This window comes from Hemiscyllium ocellatum (genome assembly GCF_020745735.1).
Source record: "Hemiscyllium ocellatum isolate sHemOce1 chromosome 27 unlocalized genomic scaffold, sHemOce1.pat.X.cur. SUPER_27_unloc_8, whole genome shotgun sequence".
NCBI classification, from domain to species: domain Eukaryota; kingdom Metazoa; phylum Chordata; class Chondrichthyes; order Orectolobiformes; family Hemiscylliidae; genus Hemiscyllium; species Hemiscyllium ocellatum.
This window is the reverse complement of record NW_026867517.1, coordinates 471,160-491,682: the sequence shown is the minus strand read 5'-3', so window position 1 is coordinate 491,682 and position 20,523 is coordinate 471,160. Positions and strand designations below refer to the sequence as shown.

At 45.9% G+C, this 20,523-nt stretch overlaps 1 long non-coding RNA gene and 1 pseudogene across 1 annotated transcript; both read left to right on the top strand.

The window, feature by feature from the left end:
* The window catches only part of LOC132808618 (zinc finger protein 420-like), a 59,948-nt pseudogene that overhangs the window by 1,718 nt on the left and 37,707 nt on the right, over positions 1 to 20,523 (top strand).
* Positions 4,760 to 14,325, top strand: LOC132808628 (uncharacterized). Its single transcript, XR_009642127.1, has 3 exons — positions 4,760 to 5,044; positions 8,752 to 8,948; positions 13,814 to 14,325. It is a non-coding gene; the product is annotated as an uncharacterized LOC132808628 (long non-coding RNA).

The following is a 20,523-nucleotide window of genomic DNA, read 5'->3' as shown; positions in this document are numbered from 1 at the left end:
CACAGTACCAGGGACCCGGGTTTCATTCCTGCCTCAGGCGACAGACTGTGTGGAGTTTGCACTTTCTCCCCGCGTCTGCGTGGGTTTCCTCCTAGTGCTCCGGTTCTGTCCCACAGTCCAAAGATGTGCAGGTCAGGGTGAATTGGCTATGCTAAGTTGCCCGACGTGTTAGGTACATTAGTCAGAGGGAAATGGGTCTGGGTGGGTTACTCTTTGGAGGGTCAGTGTGGACTGGTTGGGCCTGTTTCCACACTGTAAGGGATCTAATCGTCAAGCGACTGAAATACACCCTGCATGTGTCCTTTGGATAATCGAGGTTCCTGTGTATTCCAAAAGTGGCCTAACCAACGTCCTGTCCAGACCCCAACCCCTATACTCAGTGCTCTGACCAAAAAAGTGATCTGCAGAATCTGCGGGACTTGCTTAATCCTGGAAGGTAAATCACGTGTTTCTCCTTCTCTTGCAGGTGGATCCAAGATTTCACTCTCTGTCCCATTGAGTCTCCAGTCAGGTCCTTCAGCTCAACTGGTCTCTCTCAGTATTTCTGACCCATGTGAGCCTCTACGCACCTCCCCTTCACTTGCTCACACTTGATTTCCCTTACAGCAGCATTCCCTTCAGTTCCTTTCTCCCTGACGTCTGTATCCAGCTTCTCCTTAAATGCCGTCCACCTCGACCTGCTACTGTGGGGGTCATTCCCGCTGCAGACAGAGGTCTCTCCTTTGTAACCTCTTCAAAAGATTTACCGCTGACTTCCCCCTTCAGTCTTTTCCATTTCTGGGTCTCCCCGCTGTTGCGAAACTTGGAAGGGTTCAGAAAAGATTTACAAGTATGTTGACAGGGTTGGAGGATCTGAGCTACAGGGAGAGGCTGAACAGGCTGGGGCTGTTTTCCCTGGAGCGTCGGAGGCTGAGGGATGACCTTATAGAGGTTTACAAAATTGAGGGGCATGGATAGGATAAATAGGCAAAGTCTTTTCCCTGGGGTTGGGGAATCCAGAACTAGAGGGCATAGGTTTAGGGTGAGAGGGGAAGATATAAAAGAGACCTACAGGGCAACTTTTTCATGCAGAAGGTGGTGTGTGTATGGAATGAGCTGCCAGAGGATGTGGTGGAGGCTGGTACAATTGCAACATTTAAGAGGCATTTGGATGGGTATATGAATAGGAAGGGTTTGGAGGGATATGGGCCGGGTGCTGGCAGGTGGGACTATATTGGGTTGGGATATTTGGTCGGTATGGACGGGTTAGACCGAAGGGTCTGTTTCCGTGCTGTACATCTCTTGACAAAGCCTTGTCTGAGGGTGAAATGTTGTCATTCCCGTTGATGCGGGTGGTCCCCTGTCTGTTGTCCTTTTTGTTTCCTTTCTCGGAAAGGACGTCGCGGACATGGGCAGCGTTCCCGAGCCCCGCTCCGGAACGGGCTGTTCCGTCCTCTTCCAGCCCCCGGGAGGGGAACGGGCAGCTTGAGTGCATTGGGAGAGTGGGCCGTTCACCGGGAGGGTGCCAACGGGACGGGAGAGCGGTACCAGTAATGGAGCGAGGGGGAGATGCCTCAGACCGCCAGAAACACTGGGGCAGCTGCTCGCGTGCTCCTTTTGGATCTCACAGCACAGGGAGGCCATTCATCTGATTACCTCCCCGTCTCTGTCTCTCTCTGTATCTCTCTCTCTGCATCTGCCTCTGCGTCTGTCTGTCTCTCTGAGGTGACAGCGGATTCCAGCATATTGCTGCTTGCTGGGTAAACCTGTTTTTCCTCTGTTTTCCCCCTCTCTCTCCTGCTCAAACCCCTGAACTTCAGGCCGCCCCTGACCTTGTCACTATCAGTGAATAGGGAACAGCTTTTCTTCCTCCACCTTATCTGAACCTATCACAATCTTCCCCTCTTTCACCAGTTGCATCTGTGTGTGACCCTCTCTTTCTGTGTCTCTTTCTCTCCTAAGCCCCCTCCCTCACCACATCCCATTTACCCACCCCCTCCTGTCATGCTCCCACTTTCAAACGGTCTCGTTGTGTTTTCACTGCCTCTTCCCCATCGTTTCCGTCAAGCACCTCATCTCACGCTTAGAACCCCTGCAGTGTAGGAATAGGCCCTTCAGCCCATCCAACCCACACCTCACCCAGACCTCTGCCTGTAACCCTGCAATTCCCATTGGCTAACCCACCTAGCCTACACATCCCTGGGCACTATGGGTAATTTAGCATGGCCAATGCCCCCTAACCTGCACATCCCCAAACACTATGTAATTTAGCACGGCCAGTCCACCCAAACCTGCACATCCCTGGATACTATAGGACAATTTAGCATGGCCAATCCACCCTCACCTACACAACCCTGGACACTATGGGTAATTTAGCCTGACCAATCCACCCAAACCTGCACATCCCTGGATACTATAGGACAATTTAGCCTGGCCAATCCAACACTAAGGATGGATTGGCCATGCTAAATTACCCATAGTGTCCAGGGATGTGTAGGTTAGGGTAGATTGGCCATGCTAAATTACCCATAGTACCCAGGGATGTGTAGGTTAGGGTAGATTGGCCATGCTCAATTACCCAATCCTACATATCCCTGGGTACTGTTAGGATAAAATAGGTCAAGGGAGGGTGGAGCTATAGCTGCTGTTTGGGGAATCGAAACTGTAGCTGTAGCTGCTGCTTGGGAAATCGAAACTGTTGCTTACGTGACCAGCTCAGCTGCCAACGCCTAGCAAACGCGAAATGTCCTAATAAGGCAATGCTTAGTAGCTCCGCGAAGCTCTGCTTAGCAAAGAGTATATCAGGAGCAGATTTGGGAGGGGAAGGCAGAACGTGCCTTCTCCAGTGAATGCAGGGTGATTCACTGTATCAGCTACGATTCTGCAATAAAGTCTGCTTGTGCCAAACAATTGAGCGTCTGTTGTCTCTCCTCCTAAAACGAACATGCAAGGACAAATTCCGTCCTAACAGTACTATGGGTAATTTAGCATGGCCAATCCACCCTCACGTACACATCCCTAGGTACTATGGCTAATTTAGCATAGCCAATCCACCCTCTCCTCCGCATCTTTGGATTGTGGGAGGAAGCCGGAGCACCCGGAGAAAACCCTCGCAGGCGCAGGCTGGAAATGTGCAAACTCCATACCGACAGTCGCCCCTGAGGCTGGAATTGAACCCGGGTCCCTTGGCGCTGTGCCCACTGAGCAACCCCTTGTAATCCGCCTGCGTTAAGTTCCTTTTGTCACCTGGAGGAATGTTACAGGGGGGAGCGGGGTTTAAGTCTTCTCTGAGCTGAGAGAGGACACAGGAGATGCTCCTCATCATGCTTTCATGTGTCACGTTGCATAATTCTTAGATTTTACATGTAAATGTCTATTTGGGGTTAGAATTCTTGTAAATATAGACAAACGGAAACACTTGTTGAGACATTTCACCAAACCCCAAGTAGGCAATTGACATGCCCGCCCCTGAAAAGAGACCCTTTCGTGGGGTCAGAGTTGACATTGAGAATAGCGAAATGAACACTGTCCCCGTCGTGTTTGTATTTTTGCTGACAGAAGGGCAGTTTGCAGTCAGCAGGACCTGTGGGACTACAGGCTGCGGGCCAGGTCTGCGCTCGGGAGCGTAAATCCCAACGGGAACCAGAGGCGTTGCTAACGTTTAAGCCAGCTGAGCTTAGCAAGAAAAGGCTGCGACCCTGTGCTTGAACTGATCAGCCGAAACTTTGGGCGTAGCCAAGGAGATCTGAAGGCGAAGCTAACGGGAGGGTCTCCTTTCTCAAAAAAACCAGAAAACATGAGGGATACCAGGAAGAATTCCGCTGAATTCCAGAGAGCTGTGGCATGCCGTTGATTTGGTACAATGAGCTTTTAATGTGAACTCTCATGAGGGGTTGCAAACGAACTCGAGTTGAAATGTAGCTCCGTAAAGTGTTGTGTAACAGTCATAGCGTTGACCGTTGTTGAACGTTTTGATGCGGTCCAGTTTTTCTTTTGTTTTTTAAAGATGAGATGATGTTTTGTGGTTTTTGGATGGGTTGGGTACAGAGTGGGAGGTAGGGTGGGCTGGGATCTTCCATGTTGATGGGATTTGACAGTGAATTTTGCTTCGTCAATTATTCAGACTGTGTGCCTGGAGAGAGGGAGGGTCTGACCCTTGGGAAGGGTGCTGGCGGGGTGTGGGCGGGAGGTGAACCTTTGCAATGTCCAATCAGAAGGCTAAGTGTTAAGATAACAAGAGCCGATATTTAGCAGTCGATAAGTGCAACATGTAAGCAGTTTGTTCATATGCAGCTCAAAGGCTGTCCCCAAAGTTAAACTTAGTATGGCGCCTACCCACTCGATCCAGTTACCCACCCCATTTCAGGGTGGATATGTGAACTATCACTAATTTTGGTTCTTCTAACGAATAAAACATTTAAACCTAGCTGTTCAGGAAAGCAAACAAGTTTAAAACTACAGCCATGCTGCAGTTAAACTCAATAGACTTACTCAGAGCAAAATACATGTTCCCTGAACGCAGTTGAAAGTTAACATCGTTGTATTCGATGTCGGAATATCTGTTTAAATGGAGCCGTGAGCTTTCCCAATGTAGACAGGGCTCCTCGAAACGTGGCAGTGTCCCCCCTGCAGCTGCAGAGCGAGACAGGAGAGTTTGTTTTTGTGAATGAGCAGTTGTAGCGCGAGGTGGCTGTTGCTTGGTGACGGTGAGGCTCCCCCGGCCCCGCCCATCCCCCCGTGCAGACGTCACGCGGGGGTGAAGGCGGTTGGGAGGAGAAGTCGCTCGAGCGGGGAAGCGGCGGCCGTTAGGAAAATGGCGCCGTGCGGCCCGGGGCAGACCCCCGTCACTGGTCACCGCCGCCTTCCTGGCGCAGCTGCTGTGTCACGGCCACACCGGCCGGCTGTACAGCAGGCAGGAGCCGGTGACCATTCTGGAGGCGGATGGGGTTAAGGGCCTGTTTGGGAACTGGTCGGCCGCCTGGGTGGTGGAGTTCTACTGGTCGTGGGGCGGCCCCTGTGTCAACTATGGGGCCACCTGGAAGGTACTGGGCCCGGGAGGTGAAAGGTGAGGCAGGTTGTGGGGGGGACGGAGGGGAAGGAATGTGGGGCCTGTCCTGTCATAGTCACATTTTACACTCACTTTCCATCTGCTTTTACTGGCGCTTGTGCTGTTTACCCCTCACTGTTACTTGTGCAATTCCTTAGACTAGTGTGTAAATACTAGTGGAGGAGATGATGCACCAGCATCTGTTCCTCAGTCATTGCAGGGATAGGATCTGTGGAGAATGGTTAGTAAAGCATGTGGTGAGCTAAGCCTTGTTAACATGGATATCGTTTGTTATTTGTCAACTTATACTTTTTATTATTTAGAGTCGTCAGAGTTGTACAGCACGGAAACAGACACCTTTGGTCCAACCCGTCCATGCTGACCAGATATCCTAAATTAATCTCGTCCCATTTGCCAGCACTTGGCTCATATGCCTCTAAACCCTTCCTATTCATATACCCACCCAGATCCTTTTAAGTGCTGTAATTGTACCAGCCTCCACCACTTCCTCTGGCAGCTCATTCCATACACACACCACCCCACCGTCTGCATGGAAAAGTTGTCCCTTAGGTACCTTTTATATCTTTCTGCTCTCACCCTACACCTCTGCTCTCTAGTTCTGAACTTCACCCCTACACTGGGGAAAAGTCAAAAAAGTTGAGCAGCCAGACAAGATGGAAAAGCAATAAAATATTGTACCATATGGGGAAAACAATTGTGGCTCTACCCTTTTTTTTCTCCTATTGGCATTTGGACACTTAAAATCTGTCAATAATACCAGCAGCGCCACTGAGCATATTGTGTGCGCTCCTGTGTCAAGAAGCATGGCGCATGTTCACCAGTGTCACCGAAACATTGCGTGTGTTCCTCACTGTTGGCAGAAAAGGTGTGAGTCTTTCTTTTGATTGACCAAGAGTACGACACTCTCATTTCTCATCCTCTTTTCCATTTATTTTTCATTGTGATGTTCAATTGTTGACTTGCTGCAACTGAAAGGAAAGGGAGTGAATCCAGGGAGTGGACAGACTTGGGAAAAGTTAGGCCAGGTCTGTGACTCAATTGGCAAAATAGACAGGCAGGGGGCTGGAAGAATGCAGCAAGCCAGGGAGTGTCAGGAGGTCAAGTCAATGTTTTCGGTGTCACCCTTGTTCAGGACTGGGGATGGGTGTAGGGAGAGCTGCAGAACAAGGATGTGCTGGGGGCAGGGTTGGTTGGTCACCGGGAGGAAGGAATCTGGTTGGTGGTGGAGGGGATGGGCTGGGAAGAGATTCAAGGGGTGGTGAGGGAGATTATTTGAAATTGGTGAACTCAATGTTGAGTCCTCCAAGCTGCAGGCCGCCAAGATGGAAGATGTGCTGTTCCTCCAATTTGCGATTTGGTTCGTTGTGGCAATGGAGGAGGCCAAAGATGTTCATGTCAGAAATGGAGTGGGAAGGGGAATTAAAATGGGTGGTGACTGGCAGGTCTGGTCAGCCTCTGCGGCCCTGGCTGCGGACTGTTCCCCAAGTTTATGCTCAGTTTCCCCAATGTAGAGAAGACCACAAATGGCAAACACATGGCCAATGTGAAGTTAGAGCTTTTGCTATGTTAAAAAAAAATCAGAAAGGATGTGCATTGTTTGAATGTTGATGTACTTTTTTGGGTTATGGAGAAAGTGAGGACAGCAGATGCTGGAGATCAGAGTTGAAAAGTGTGGTGCTGGAAAAGCACAGCAGGTCAAACCGCATTCCAGGAGCAGGAGAGTTGACATTTCAGGCATGATTCCTTCATCAGGAATGATGTGTGGATGTACAAAGGGGCCTCAGCATCCTTGTACACCAGTCAATGCCATTTGTCAGGTGCAGCGAGCAATGAGCAAAGCAAGTGTATATTAGCAAGAGGAATTGAGTTCAGAAGTGGGGATTTCTTCCTGCAGTTAAGGAGTCATTGAATATATTCAAGGCTGAGTTCAGGTGATTTTTGAACAACAAAGAAGTGGATGTTTATGGGGGGGAAGGTGAGAAAATGTCTGGATAATAATTTCACACACAAACCACTCTCTTTTTAAAAAAAAATGCTGCCCCTCAAGACTTTTTAAAATCTTTCTCCTCTCACCTTCAAAATTTGCTGCCTAATCTTAAAACCCCCACCCGAGGGCAATGATACCTGCGATTCATCTCATCTATCCCCTCATGATTTTAAACAACCTCTATAGGGTTACCTCTCAACCTCCTGTGCTCCAGTGAGAAAAGTCACAGTCTATTTACAAGATGTAGGTAGACTAATACCCAGTTATGATGTGTTCAATGCTGGTGCAGGCTCGAAAGACCAAATGGTCTACTCCTGCTCCCAATTCTGACACCCTGTGCCCAGGACAGCAAAAGACCATCTGACAAAGGTGCAGAAATTAGGCTGTTCAGCCCATCAGGTCTGTTCATACCACACAATCGTGGCTGATAAGTTTCTCAATCCCATCCTTTCACTTTCTCACTGTAACCCTCAATCCCCTTGATACTCAAGAACCTATCTATCTCAATCTTAAATATCCTCAGCGACCTGCCCTCCATAGCTGTCTATGGCAATGAATTCCATAGATTCACCACTGTCTGGCTGAAGAGGTTTCTCCTTCTCTCTGTTCTAAAAGGTCTTCCCTTTATTGTAAGGCTGTACCCTCAACTCCTTGTCTCTCCTACCAATGGAAACATCTTCTCAACGTCCACTCATCCTGGCTGGTCAGTATTTTGACCCTTCAGAATGTGGTACAGCAGGGATTCGGTTCAGCAAAGTGAAAACAGAGGGGGAGTGTGTGGTATGAAGATTTTCAGCTTCTAGGGAATAAGAGAGCAAAGAGAGTTTGCTATAAATTAGAATTTTTGGGATGGGCAATAGGCTGAGGATGTCAGACAGAGTTTAATTTAGAGAAATGAGGTATTGCATTTTGGTTGAGCAATCCAGGCAGGATTGACAGTTAAGGGGAGTGTTGCTGAACAAAGAGATCTTGGAGTTGCAGGTAGATAGACGAATGAAGAAGGCGTTTGGTATGATTTCCTTTATTGGTCAGAGCATTGAATAAAGGAGTTGTGAGGTCATATTGTGGCTGTATGTTGGTTAGGGCATTTTTGGAATACTACATTAAGTTTTGCTCCCCCTGATATAGGAAAGAACTTACGAAACTTTGAAAGGGGTCGTGAGAATGTTTGTAAGGAAAATGTGTCCTTAAGCATTTAGACTAAAATATAATGTTGAATTATAGAACACATTTGCTCCACACTAGAAAATAGACTGGCAGGGAGGGTAAGGCAATTAAGAACATTTGCCTTAACATCAGTGAATTTGTATAAACAGGATATTGAGCGATCACATTCATGGCTGTTCCTTTGTGAAATGAAAAAGTGTTTGATTCTGACCTCAGAACGAAACTCGGAATCAATTACTTCTCTCCCGAATTATTGCCCTTCATTGTTATCTGTCTAGTTCAGAACATGCAGTGCTTTTGTAAAAAAAAAAATTCATTTAAAGAAAGCTTGTTTGCAACAGCACCGCCTTTGTAAAAAACTTGTATATAAAGATAGTACACAGAGTAGCCCGCCAGGGCTCTTGGAAGAAGTGATTGCTACTCTTCTGGGTTAATAGAATCCAGTTAGATTGTCTTATAAGTATCGGTGTTATGTTGTAACCGTGATGGTATTAATGAAGGGGACAATTTAAAATTAAACTAAACTGTAAGAGTTTTATTTTTATTCCAGACTTCCAAAGAGTACAATCTCTGGGACCAAGATAGGCTGACAGGTCTGAGTCCACAAGGGACTCCCTCGGCTGTCTCGTATCTGTACTTTATCAATTTGGCGCTGCAAGCAGGGTTCCAACAAGGGCTACATTTGACTGAAACTGGAAAAGAAGAGTTCCATCTAAGGGTTGGACTCAAGACCAATGGACCCACAAGGTAAAATTGTACCTTGATTACTCTCTGTCTACATCTGTGTGGTGTTTTTCCCCCATTTTTCTCTTGGTACCCTCTCAGAACCCTAAATGAGATCGTTTACATAGGACTGAAAACCGAGAATGTTTTGCAGGAATCATTAGTCTTATTGTTCATTGTCGGGTTGTTGATTAGTGAAAGTTTTATGTCGAGATTATCTTCTCTGTATCTGTTCAGCTTGGCTTGTCTTGCTTTGCTGTTTTGTCTTGTTTGTTAGTTGTGATTTTGTTCTGTTTGGGTGTTCTTCGTTTATGAAATATAGAGGGTGGCTGCTGCTTTTGTCATGTATAAAATAAAAAGAAAGTTGGCCAGTGATACAATTCTTGTATACTTGGTTAAACAACTATGTGCCACATCCAGGATTTATGAGATACGTGGACTGTGAGTGCCTCGTTCCTCTTAACATGTTCATGTGTATGTACGAGGGAGCGCGCGCGTGACACAGAAAGTCAGCACTGATTCCCTGCGGCTTGCAGAAAGTTTAATCCTTTTGAGATTTGGTTTGGATGCACATTTGCTTGTTGACGAGTGAATGTTTGTGTTCTGTGAGGCTGGAGCCCATGTAGATCAGTAGTTTTCAAAGATTTAAAGTAGGTAGGATAACTGAGTGTGCCCCTAGATAAGGTGGAAGACAAATGTCCCTGAACAGAAATAACAAGTCTGTATCCTTAATTATGAGAAACAATTGAGAATATCAGCTGCAGCTGCTCAACAGAATAAGGATTGGTCTCTAGGAGGCACACATGATTTAATTCTATTCACTAAAATTGAACAAGGGATTTGGGAAAAAAAGAAAGGGAAGAAAGCAGAAAGAAGTCTTATCAGAGTGGAAAAGGGTAGCTCGAGGAAAAATGGGAAAAATCCATGCAACCATCATGGAGACAAAACTGTATTAAAAGGGGAGTTAGTCCATTAACTGAGGAAAGATCTGAACTAAATTGGACAGAACTAAAACATAAATGTGAAGCACATGATTTAGAAGCAGAATTGGAATAGGCAAGGGAGAAAATTTTTTAAAAATTCAGAATCTACGTTGAAACGTCAAGGGCATCAAAGAAAAAGGAAACTGGTGAATAAACAACAGACTGCAATTGCAGCTGGGCAGGACGAAGCTGACAAGGACTGTTCCTTATACCCCAACCTCCCCTCTTCCAGAGACCCATTACTGAAGAATCCTGATCCATTTGTGGATGGGATACTGATTCGAAGGAGGAAATATTTTATGCCTCCCATCCTGTCAGCTGACCACCTCCGGTTCCCTCCCTGAACCCTCCCCCCTTACTCTGATGACGAATGTGCCAAGGCTCAAGACCTTCCCCCAGCTGTTATGCCGAATAAGAATTCGGCTTACCACAAACCTGGTGCCTACCGTACTAGGAGTCAATTCAAATTAAAATCTGGAAGAAACATTGAAGAGACTCCTTTTGATTTCCACTGCCCCTAAACTAAATTTGCAATCAAAGTCTCAGGACCTTAATATTGGTCCTTGCACTCACCCTGTGATGTGGGAGGGCAAAAAAGAAATTTCCTGAATAGAAGAGGTTCCTGACCCACAGGCTCTGAATCTGGGACAAGCCCAATTTATGGATCTTTATCGACCATGGAAACCTCATGATTCTCAAGCATTATCAATAAGGTTGCAGATTATGGAAGGAATCCTGAGGGATCTGTTAATTACATTAATAGGACTAAGACCATTTATAATGATGCCTCCCAAGATCTGGTTCACCTCAGAATGCAGATTTTCACCTGAAAAATGGGCGAGTTCTGAGAAATTTTGAGGTAATAATCATACCCAACTTGTAGTCCGGCACCCGGCCAAAACTATCAGATTGGATTATTACCTGTCTCCACCAAGCGTGCATCGCGTAGTTGATGTGGGTAAAGTCTTAACATGTAAACCCAGCTTGGGCGAAGGGGCTGAGGAGTTTCTTACCCATTTTAAGGAATGCTATAGCGCTTCTTCTGTTGACGCTAACTACCTACAAGGGTGATCATCCCAATTTAATGCCATATGTATGACCGTCTTACCTGATCAGGTACAGAAAGCTATTAAAACCCACAACATCCACGAGCAAGATGCTGAGGGTGCACAATTCAGCCAAGAGGTTTGTTACTTCTGGGAACTAAAGGATCCCAAGAGTAAGGCTACCGTTGGCACGGTCAAGACAGAACTTGCCCAAACTACAGTGGCTAAACCTAAACCCAGGATTCAAAGTAGACCTTTCCGTCTGCAAGGTCAGTCAAGCGAACAAATGAAACCCTCATACTATCGTCCAGTATGGCAGGACCGTAGAAATGGTACTGTGTATTCACAACATCCCAATGGACCATGCGGTGATCCTATGTATCCTTCCCCAACAGTCCATGATGCCCCTATACACCCTCTCATTACTCTTCACTGCCTCCCCCACCCCCTAGGGTCCCCCAACAACTACACCTTTGTTTCATTTGCAATCAACCAGGACATTGGTCCAAGAACTGCCCTTTCCATAGCAGTCCCTGGTTCATCACTGGAGTAAAAACAACAGACAATCTCCTGGTCTCCCTCCCCAGTGACCTCAGCAGGTTGCCCCTTTTACTGCACAAAACCCTTTTCAAAACGGACTCCCGGGTATAGAGCAGCTTCCTGCTTTGAATTTTCCCATACTTACCGCCAGTCCAGAGGACGGACCTATGCTAATTCTTAACCGTAATGGCCACGATATTGAATTCATGTTTGACACAGGAGCCACTGTTTCATCACTTCCCATCCATCTTGCTCATGCTTTTGATTTTCAAATCTCGGACGATGATGAAACCCAGCAATGTTTTGATGGTTTCTCTAATAAACATGCATACGCTGTCCCTCTGACAGTGGTGTGGAAAAATTGTGTCACATTCCCTTTTTGCTTTGTTGTTACTAATGGATTACATATCCCTCTACTTGCTAGAGATCTCCTCTGTCCTCTAAATATTACTATTGAATGTCATGATGATGGTATCCTGAATCAGGATCCACCTCATTTTGTTCAATGCATCAATATCAAACCAAAGCCTCCTCGATGGTGGTCATTTGATTTGGATCCTTACGCTTTTGATCCTATTTTACATAACGTCCCTCACCCCCACCTTACTTTAGCTTATGACTCATCTGGGAATGATCTCAGACTTGAACACATGTTATAATCCCTTACTGGGCACTAAGCACGCTTGGGTGATTGGTGAGATCAGGTCACCAGCTGGTGGCGTTCTTTTCGTGTCAGTTCCCCCTCATAGCTGGAAAATTGGCCCCCTCATTTGAACCCAGAACACAAAGCCCAAGATGTAGGTTTTGACGCTAAGACTCTTTTTGACCATGCTGATCATACTTGCTGTGAAATTCAGCTGCTTGCTCAAGGATCAATCCTATTTTATGCACAGCCTTAGTTGATCCATGGCAGCCTTCATCATCATCATGGCTTTTGCCCGAAACGCGATTTCGCTGCTCATTGGATGCTGCCTGAACTGCTGTGCTCTTCCAGCACCACTGATCCAGAATCTGGTTTCCAGCATCTGCAGTCATTGTTTTTACCTCTTCATCATCATCATGCCTACCCTCGCCTGCAGGACGCAGTATATCCTGGAGTCTGTGTGGACTCCAAAACACAAGTGGGCCTTGCTCAGGTCCCACCCATTCCATTTTGACCAAAGCTAATTCTGTCCTCCTATCTATATCTCAATACCCCCTGAAACCAGAAGGTGAAGCTGGCATTCAACCCGTCATTGATTCATTTCTACAGCAAGGCCTTCTAGTCCCATGCCATTCTTCTGTCAATACACCTATCTTTCCGATCCCTAAACCAGGATGTCATGAATGTCGTTCACGACCTTCATGAAGTAAATAAAATCATTGAAGCTCATAATCCTCCAGTTGCCAATCCTGCTACTATCCTCAGCCAAGTTCCAGCAGATGCCAAGATCTTCGCTGTCGTTGACCTCCAACATGCATTCTTTTGTCTTCCTTTGCATCCAAATAGCCCAATACATTTTTGCCTTCTTTTAAGGGCCACCAATATACGTGGACTTGCCTACCTCAAGGGTTTATTCACTCGCCCACATTCTTTTCAGAGACTCTTCAAGCCCAGCTTGAATTATTTGAATTTCCTGGAGACGCTACCCTAGTTCAAAACATTGACCTCCTTGCTAGCCCTGACAAAGTGTCCAATCACACTGACTCCACTACCTTTCTCAACCATCCACATCAATGTGGTTATATTGTACCCCCTCCAACAAAGTTAAGTTCCTAATGAGCCTTAACAGTATGAACTCACCCCAAAACAACTACAAATCTTTACGGAGCTTAAAATGACCCTCTCTTCAGCACCACACTGGGCCGACGTTTGTATGACTGCCACTTTCATCTTTATGTTGCCATCCTTGATACCTGTGCTCCAGCTGTTCTCACCCAGCAACATGGCTCCTCTTGGTGCCCTATTGCCTATTATTCTACTGAGCTTGATCCTTTTGCTCAAGGTATGCCTTTCTGCACCCAGATTCTCTCTGCCATCCACACTCTGGTAGTGGCTGCCTCTAATATAACTTTACATCAAAATGTAGAAGTCTGTACCTCGCATTCTGCAGTATCCTTGCTGATTTCTAAACATACTCTGCGCCCCGCTATGGTTCGTATCAGTCGCTATGAGATTTCATTACTTCTGAATCCATTTCTCTCCTTTAAATACTGCTCTAACATTACCCCGCTACATTCCTGCAGGAAGAACCACTTGAACTGCCTGATCCTCCCCATGATTGTGTTCTCATAAATGAACTTGTTACTAAACCATGTTCTGATCTTACGTACGTCACAGATGTGATCAACAAAACGGGTCAAGATGCAGGGAAGATACCTGCCCAACTGTTGCCTGATTCGTGTGGATGGAAGTTTACTTGCTGGCTATGATCGCTGTGTGGATGGATCGTGTGGGATGTACTGATAGTCCTTGGACTCATCCTAGGAATACACACTGTCGTCTGCTTATGCGTGAAATAGACTGTGCATTGTTTTTCACCTAAGCCAAAGAGCATCTGGTTAATTGACCCTTGTCTACCCCTCTAACTCTGTGCCTGAACTTCCATGCTGAAATCCTGTATCTTTCAGACTCTGCTCCTCTGGACGATGACCTGGCAGAGGAGGCACTTGACTTATTTGAAAATATACATTGACTGGATGGACTAATAATTTCCTATTCCTATTCCTTGGATGCTGCCTGACCTGCTGTGCTTTAACCAGCAACACATTTTCAACTGCGATCTCCAGCATCTGCAGACCTAATTTTTTACCCTAATAATAATTATAAGCCAAGTAGTTGTCATGAAATAATAAAAGGAGGGAATAAGAAAGTCTATAGCCATAAAACTTGTCTTTAAACATTTAAACTAAAATGTAATGTTGAATTATAGAGCACATTTGCTGCACACTAAAAAATAGACAGGCAGGGAGGCTTGGTAAAAGTGGAGAACTCAAGGTATGCAGAAGATAACAAAGTGATAACAGGATACCCTAAGGCAATTAAGAACATTTGCCTTAACAGTGAACTGTGTAAATAGGACACAGTGATAACATTCATGGCTGTTCCCTTGTGAAATTAATGACAGCGTTTGATTCTGACCCCCGAAACGAAATTCAGTACTATCAAAGGCCTTGTAATTGACAGTCAGGAACTGTTAATTATAATGGATTCTTATTACCCCTTGCAAGCTAGGCAAACCGAGGGAAAACACCGTTGCTGTTATAACTCCCTGACTTGAGAGTTCAAAAGGACAAGAGTGACAGAGAAACCATTATAGCACTGGGGCTCCCGAAGCCATTAAAAAATTAACTCTTCGTGCTTACCTGCTTTGGATTGAACGTAATTGCATTTTTGAGACTTTATGATGGTATTGAGTAGCCATTACCAGTTATTAAATATGAACTCTGTAAAACGTAACATTGAAGCTTTAACTTACTTGCTGTTCTTGCAGACCACTCTACAGACCTTTCAGACTGCCCCACTGTCAATTCCAACTAATCAGATCTTATGTCTTATTTGAATCACAACCCTGAAAAGAAAGCATGTTTAATTCGAAGACTAATGAATCAGTTTAAATGCAACCTTTTGGTAACATCTCAGCCTCAGGTACCGTATGATTCAGTGCCTAAAAAGCAGGGGTCTGCTCCTCGCTTAGAAATTATTCTAGGCCTAACATTGAAGAGATTCTGGCACAATGTGTCAGCAAGCCATTTTATGATCAAAAGTTTGCTCTCCTGCTAAGAAGCCATTTTGGAAAACAGTTGTATCTGACCTGTGACCTGTGCAAGGTTAGGAACTCTCCAATTAGCTCAGACTGATACCCCTTTATGATAGGAGTTTATCTTGCTAGCAGGCACCTCACTCGGCTGGGTATGTTTTTCCCACCTGATGAATGGCTTAGAGCCTGTGGGAGTGATTAGTCAAGCGTACAGTGACCTGTCAATTAACTTTTCTTCCTTACGAATTAAGAACATGCAATGTTTTTGTAAATCTTTGTGTAAAGGAAACCACTTTGTATCAGTACATCAGAGTAGCCTGCCAGGGCACTTGAAGAGTTGGCCCCCTACTCTCCTAGGTTACTAGAACCTAGCGAGTTTAGCTTATCGGTATCAGTGGAGCTGTTGGTAAATAAAGGGGATAACTAAAATTAAACTAAACAGTCTATAAGAGTTTTTTTATTCCAGACTCTCAAAGAGTACGATCTCCAGGACGAATCGTGAGAGGTTACAGGTCTGACTCCACAAGGGATTCCCTGGGCTGTCTCAAATCCCTACTTTAACACTCTAACTCATCCATGTTGACCAGTTAGCCTAAACAATCTAGTACCATTTGCTAGCACTTGGCCCATATCCCTCTAAACCCTTCCATCCAGATTCCATTCAAATATTGTAATTTTACCAGCCTTCACGACTTCCTCAAGCAGCTAATTCCATACCCGCGCCACCCTTTGCTTGAAAAAGTTGTCCCTTAAGTCCCTTTTATTTCTTTCCCCTCTCACCCTAAATGTATGCCATCTAGTTCTAGACTCCCCCCAACTCAGGGAAAAGACCTTGTCTGTTTATCCTATCAATGCCCCTCATGATTTTATAAATCTCTGTAAGGTCACCTCTCAGCCTCCGATACTCCAGGGAAAACAGGACCAACCTATTCAGCTTCTCTCGATAGCTCAAATCCTCCAACCCTGGCAACTTCCTTCTAACTCTTTTTTTTTTGAACCCTTTCAAGTTTCACAACAAACTTCTGACAGAAAGGAGACCAGAACTGCACACAATATTCCAAAAGTGGTCTAACCAATGCCCTGTACAGCTGCAACATCACCTCCCAACTTCAATACTCGATACTCTGACCAATAAAGGAAAGCATTCCAAACACCACCTTCGCTATCTTATCTATCTGTGACTACTTTCAAGGAGCTATGAACCTGCACTCCAGATCTTTGTTCAGCAACACTCCCTTGGATCTTACCATTAAGTGTATAAGTCCTCCTCTGATATGCTTTTCCAAAATGCAGTGCCTCATATGTATCTAAATTAAACTCCGTCTGCCACTTCTCAGCCCATTGACCCATCTGATTAAGGTCTTGTTGTCCTCTGAGCTAAGCATCTTCGCTGTCCACTACACCTTTAATTTTGGTGTCATCTGCAAAATTAGTAACTGTCGTATAGTGACATCCACAGCATTTAGAGTCATAGAGATGCACAGCATGGAAAGAGACCCTTCGGTCTAACCCATCCATGCTGACCAGATATCCCAACCCAATCTAGTCCCACCTGCCAGCACCCGGCCCATATCCCTTCAAACCCTTCCTATTTATATACCATCCAAATGCCTCTTAAATGTTGCAATTGTTCTCGCCTTCATCACTTCCTCTGGCAGTTCATTCAATACACATACCATCCTCTGCTTGAAAAAATTGCCCCTTAGATCTCTTTTATATCTTTCCCCTCTCACCCCAAACCTATGCCCTCTTGTTCTGGACTCCCCAACCCCAGGGAAAAGATTTTGTCTATTTATCCTATCCATGCCCCTCATTTTGTAAATCTCTAGAAGGTCACCCCTCAGCCTCCGACGCTCCAGGGAAAACAGCACCAGCCTGTTCAGCCTTTCCCTGTAGCTCAGATCCTCCAACCCTGGCAACATCCTTGTCAATCTTTTCTGAACCCGTTCAAGTTTCACAACATCTTTCCAATAGGAAGGAGACCAGAACTGCATGCAATATTCCAGCAGTGGCCTAACCAATATTCTGTACAGTCGCAACATGACCTTCCAACTCCTATACTCTGACCAATAAAGGAAAGCATACCAAACGCCGCCTTCACTATTCTGTCTACCTGCGACTCCACTTTCAAGGAGCTATGAACCTGCACTCTAAGGTCTATTTGTTCAGCAACACTCTCTAGGACCTTACCATGAAGTGTATAAGTCCTGCTAAGATTTGCTTTCCCAAAATGCAGCACCTCGCATTTATCTGAAATAAACTCCATCTGCCACTTCTCAGCCATTGGTCCATCTGGTCCAGATCCTGTTGTAATCTGAGGTAACCCTCTTTGCTGTCCACTACACCTCCAATTTTGGTGTCATCTGCAAACTTACTAACTGTACCTCTTATGCTTGTATCCAAATCATTTATGTAAATGACAAAAAGTAGGGGACTCAGCACTGATCCTTGTGGCACTCCACTGGTCACAGACTTCCAGACTGAAAAACAACCCTCCACCACCATCCTCTTCTACCTTTGAACTAGTTCTGTAACCAAATGGCTAGTTCTCCCTGTATTCCATGAGATCTAACCTTGCTAATCAGTCTCCCATGGGAACCTTGTCGAACGCCTTACCGAAGTCCATATAGATCAGATCTTCTGCTCTGCCATCATCAATCTTCTTTGTTACTTCTTCAAAAAGCTCAATCAAGTTCGTGAGACATGATTTTCCCACGCACAAAGCCATGTTGACTATCCCGAATCAGTCCTTGCTTTTCCAAATACATGCACATCCTGTCCCTCAGGATTCCCTCCAACAACTTGCCCACCACCAAGGTCAGGCTCACCGGTCAATAGTTCCCTGGCTTGTCTTTACCCCCCCTTCTTAAACAGTGGCACCACGTTTGCCAACCTCCAGTCTTCCAGCACCTCACCTGTGACTACCGATGATACAAATATCTCAGCAAGAGGCCCAGCAATCACTTCTCTAGCTTCCCACAGAGTTCTCGGGTACACCTGATCAGTTCCGGGGGATTTATCCACTTTTAAACATTTCAAGACATCCAGTACTTCCTCCTCTGTAATCTGGACATTTTGCAAGATGTCACCATCTATTTCCCTACAGTCTATAACTTCCATGTCCTTTTCCACAGTAAATACTTCCACAAAATATTCATTTAGTATCTCCCCAACTTTCTGTGGCTCCACACAAAGGCCACCTTGCTGATCTTTGAGGGGAAAGTGAGGACTGTAGATGCTGGAGATAAGAGCTGAAAAATGTGTTGCTGGAAACGCGCAGCAGGTCAAGCAGCATCCAAGGAGCAGGAGAATCGACGTTTCGGGCATAAGCCCGATTCCTGGAGAAGGGCTTATGCCCGAAACGTCGATTCTCCTGCTGCTTGACCTGCTGATCTTTGAGGGGCCCGATTCTCTCCCTAGTTACCCTTTTGTCTTCAACATATTTGTAAAAGCCATTTGGATTCTCCTTAATTCTATTTGCCAAAGCTATTTCATGTCCCCTTTTTGCCCTCCTGATTTCCCTCTTAAGTATCCTCCTACTTTCTTTCAACTCTTCTAATGATTCACTCGATCTATCCTGTCTATACCTGACATATGCTTCCTTCTTTTTCTTAACCAGACCCTCAATTTCTTTACTTTACTTATCTAGCATTCCCTATACCTACCAGCCTTCCCTTTCGCCCTGACAGGAATATTTATATAAATGATGAAATGTGGTGGACCTAGCACCCATCCTTGTGGTATACTGCTGGTCACAGGCCTCCAGTCTGAAAAGCAACTCTCCACCACCACCCTCTGTCTTCCTACCTGTGAGCTGGTACTGTATCCAAATTACTAGTTCTCGCTGTATTCGATGATATCTAACCTTGCGAACTTGTCCCCCTTGGGGAATCTTGTCAAACGCCTTACTGAAGTCTATATAGTACCCTGGCATGTATGCCGTCAGGCCCAGGGGACTTGTCTGCCCTCAATCCTAATGGTTTGCTGTGTAACTTTTCTTTCTCAATGTTATTGTTTAAGTTCTATCCTTTCTATAATCTCTGACTTGCCCATTCCAATAGGAATGGTACTGTTGTCCTCCAGCTTGAAAACTGAGGAAAAGGATTGACTTAGCATCTCTGCCATTTCAGTGTTCCTCCTATAACTCACCGGTTTCATCTTCCAAGGGGCTTGAGTAACTCTGTTCCCTTCAGCATGCCAACACAAGCTTTTGCTATTCTTTTTGATATTTTGCGCTAGGTTTCTTTCGTAATTTACCTTTATTCGTTTTTTTTAGTATCCCTTCGTTTATGTTTGCAAGTTTTCCAATGTTTCATCTTTCGAGGTCTGGAATAACATTTCGGAAAAGACATTTTTTTAAAAAGAAAACCCCACCTTTCAGGTGGCTGGCGAGGGGAGCAGGGAACACATTCGCCCCGCCCCCATTGCCTCCGATTGGTTGGATGCCTCGTCTAACCGCGCCCACTCCACGCGGAGTGACGTCACGGTCTGGTCACCCAGCCCCTTGTGTTGGCGCATGTGCAGTGTAGGTCATGTAGTGGGACAAAGACAGTGTTACTGAGTGTGGGAGAGGAATGACGCCGGCGGCTTAAGGAACAAGAACAGAAACCGCTGGAAAAGTTGAGCAGCCCTGGCTGCATGTGTCAAGGGAATCCGAGGAAACGTTACGTGTCCAGTGATGCTCTTTCAGAACAGAAACAGGTTTCGGAGACGTCGCCAGGCCTGAGCGCCCGGGGAGAGGGGACAGTGAGTACCTACTTCGACACTGTCCTATCCCCCCAGTCCAGGAACTCCCCACATACGTTCAGGACACCACCCACACCCTCCACCTCCTCCAAGACTTCCGTTTCCCCAAACCCCAACGTCTCATTTTCACCATGGATATCCAATCCCTCTACACCTCCATCCGCCATGGCCAGGGCCTCCAAGCCCTCTGTTTCTTCCTCTCCCGAGGTCCCCAACAGTATCCTTCCACCGACACACTCATTCGTCTGGCCAAACTGGTCCTCACCCTTAACAATTTCTCCTTCGAATCCTCCCACCTCCTCCAGACCAAAGGGACAGCCATGGGCACCCGTATAGCCCCCAGTTATGCCTGTCTCTTTGTTGGCTACGTAAAACAGTCCACCTTCTACCACTCCCCACCTCTTCCTCTGTTACATTCATGACTGCATTGGCACCACCTCGTGCTCCCGCGAGGAAGTTGAGCAATTCATCAACTTCACCAACACATTCCACCCTGACCTTAAATTTCCCTGGACCATCTGACACCTCCCTCCCCTTCCTGGAC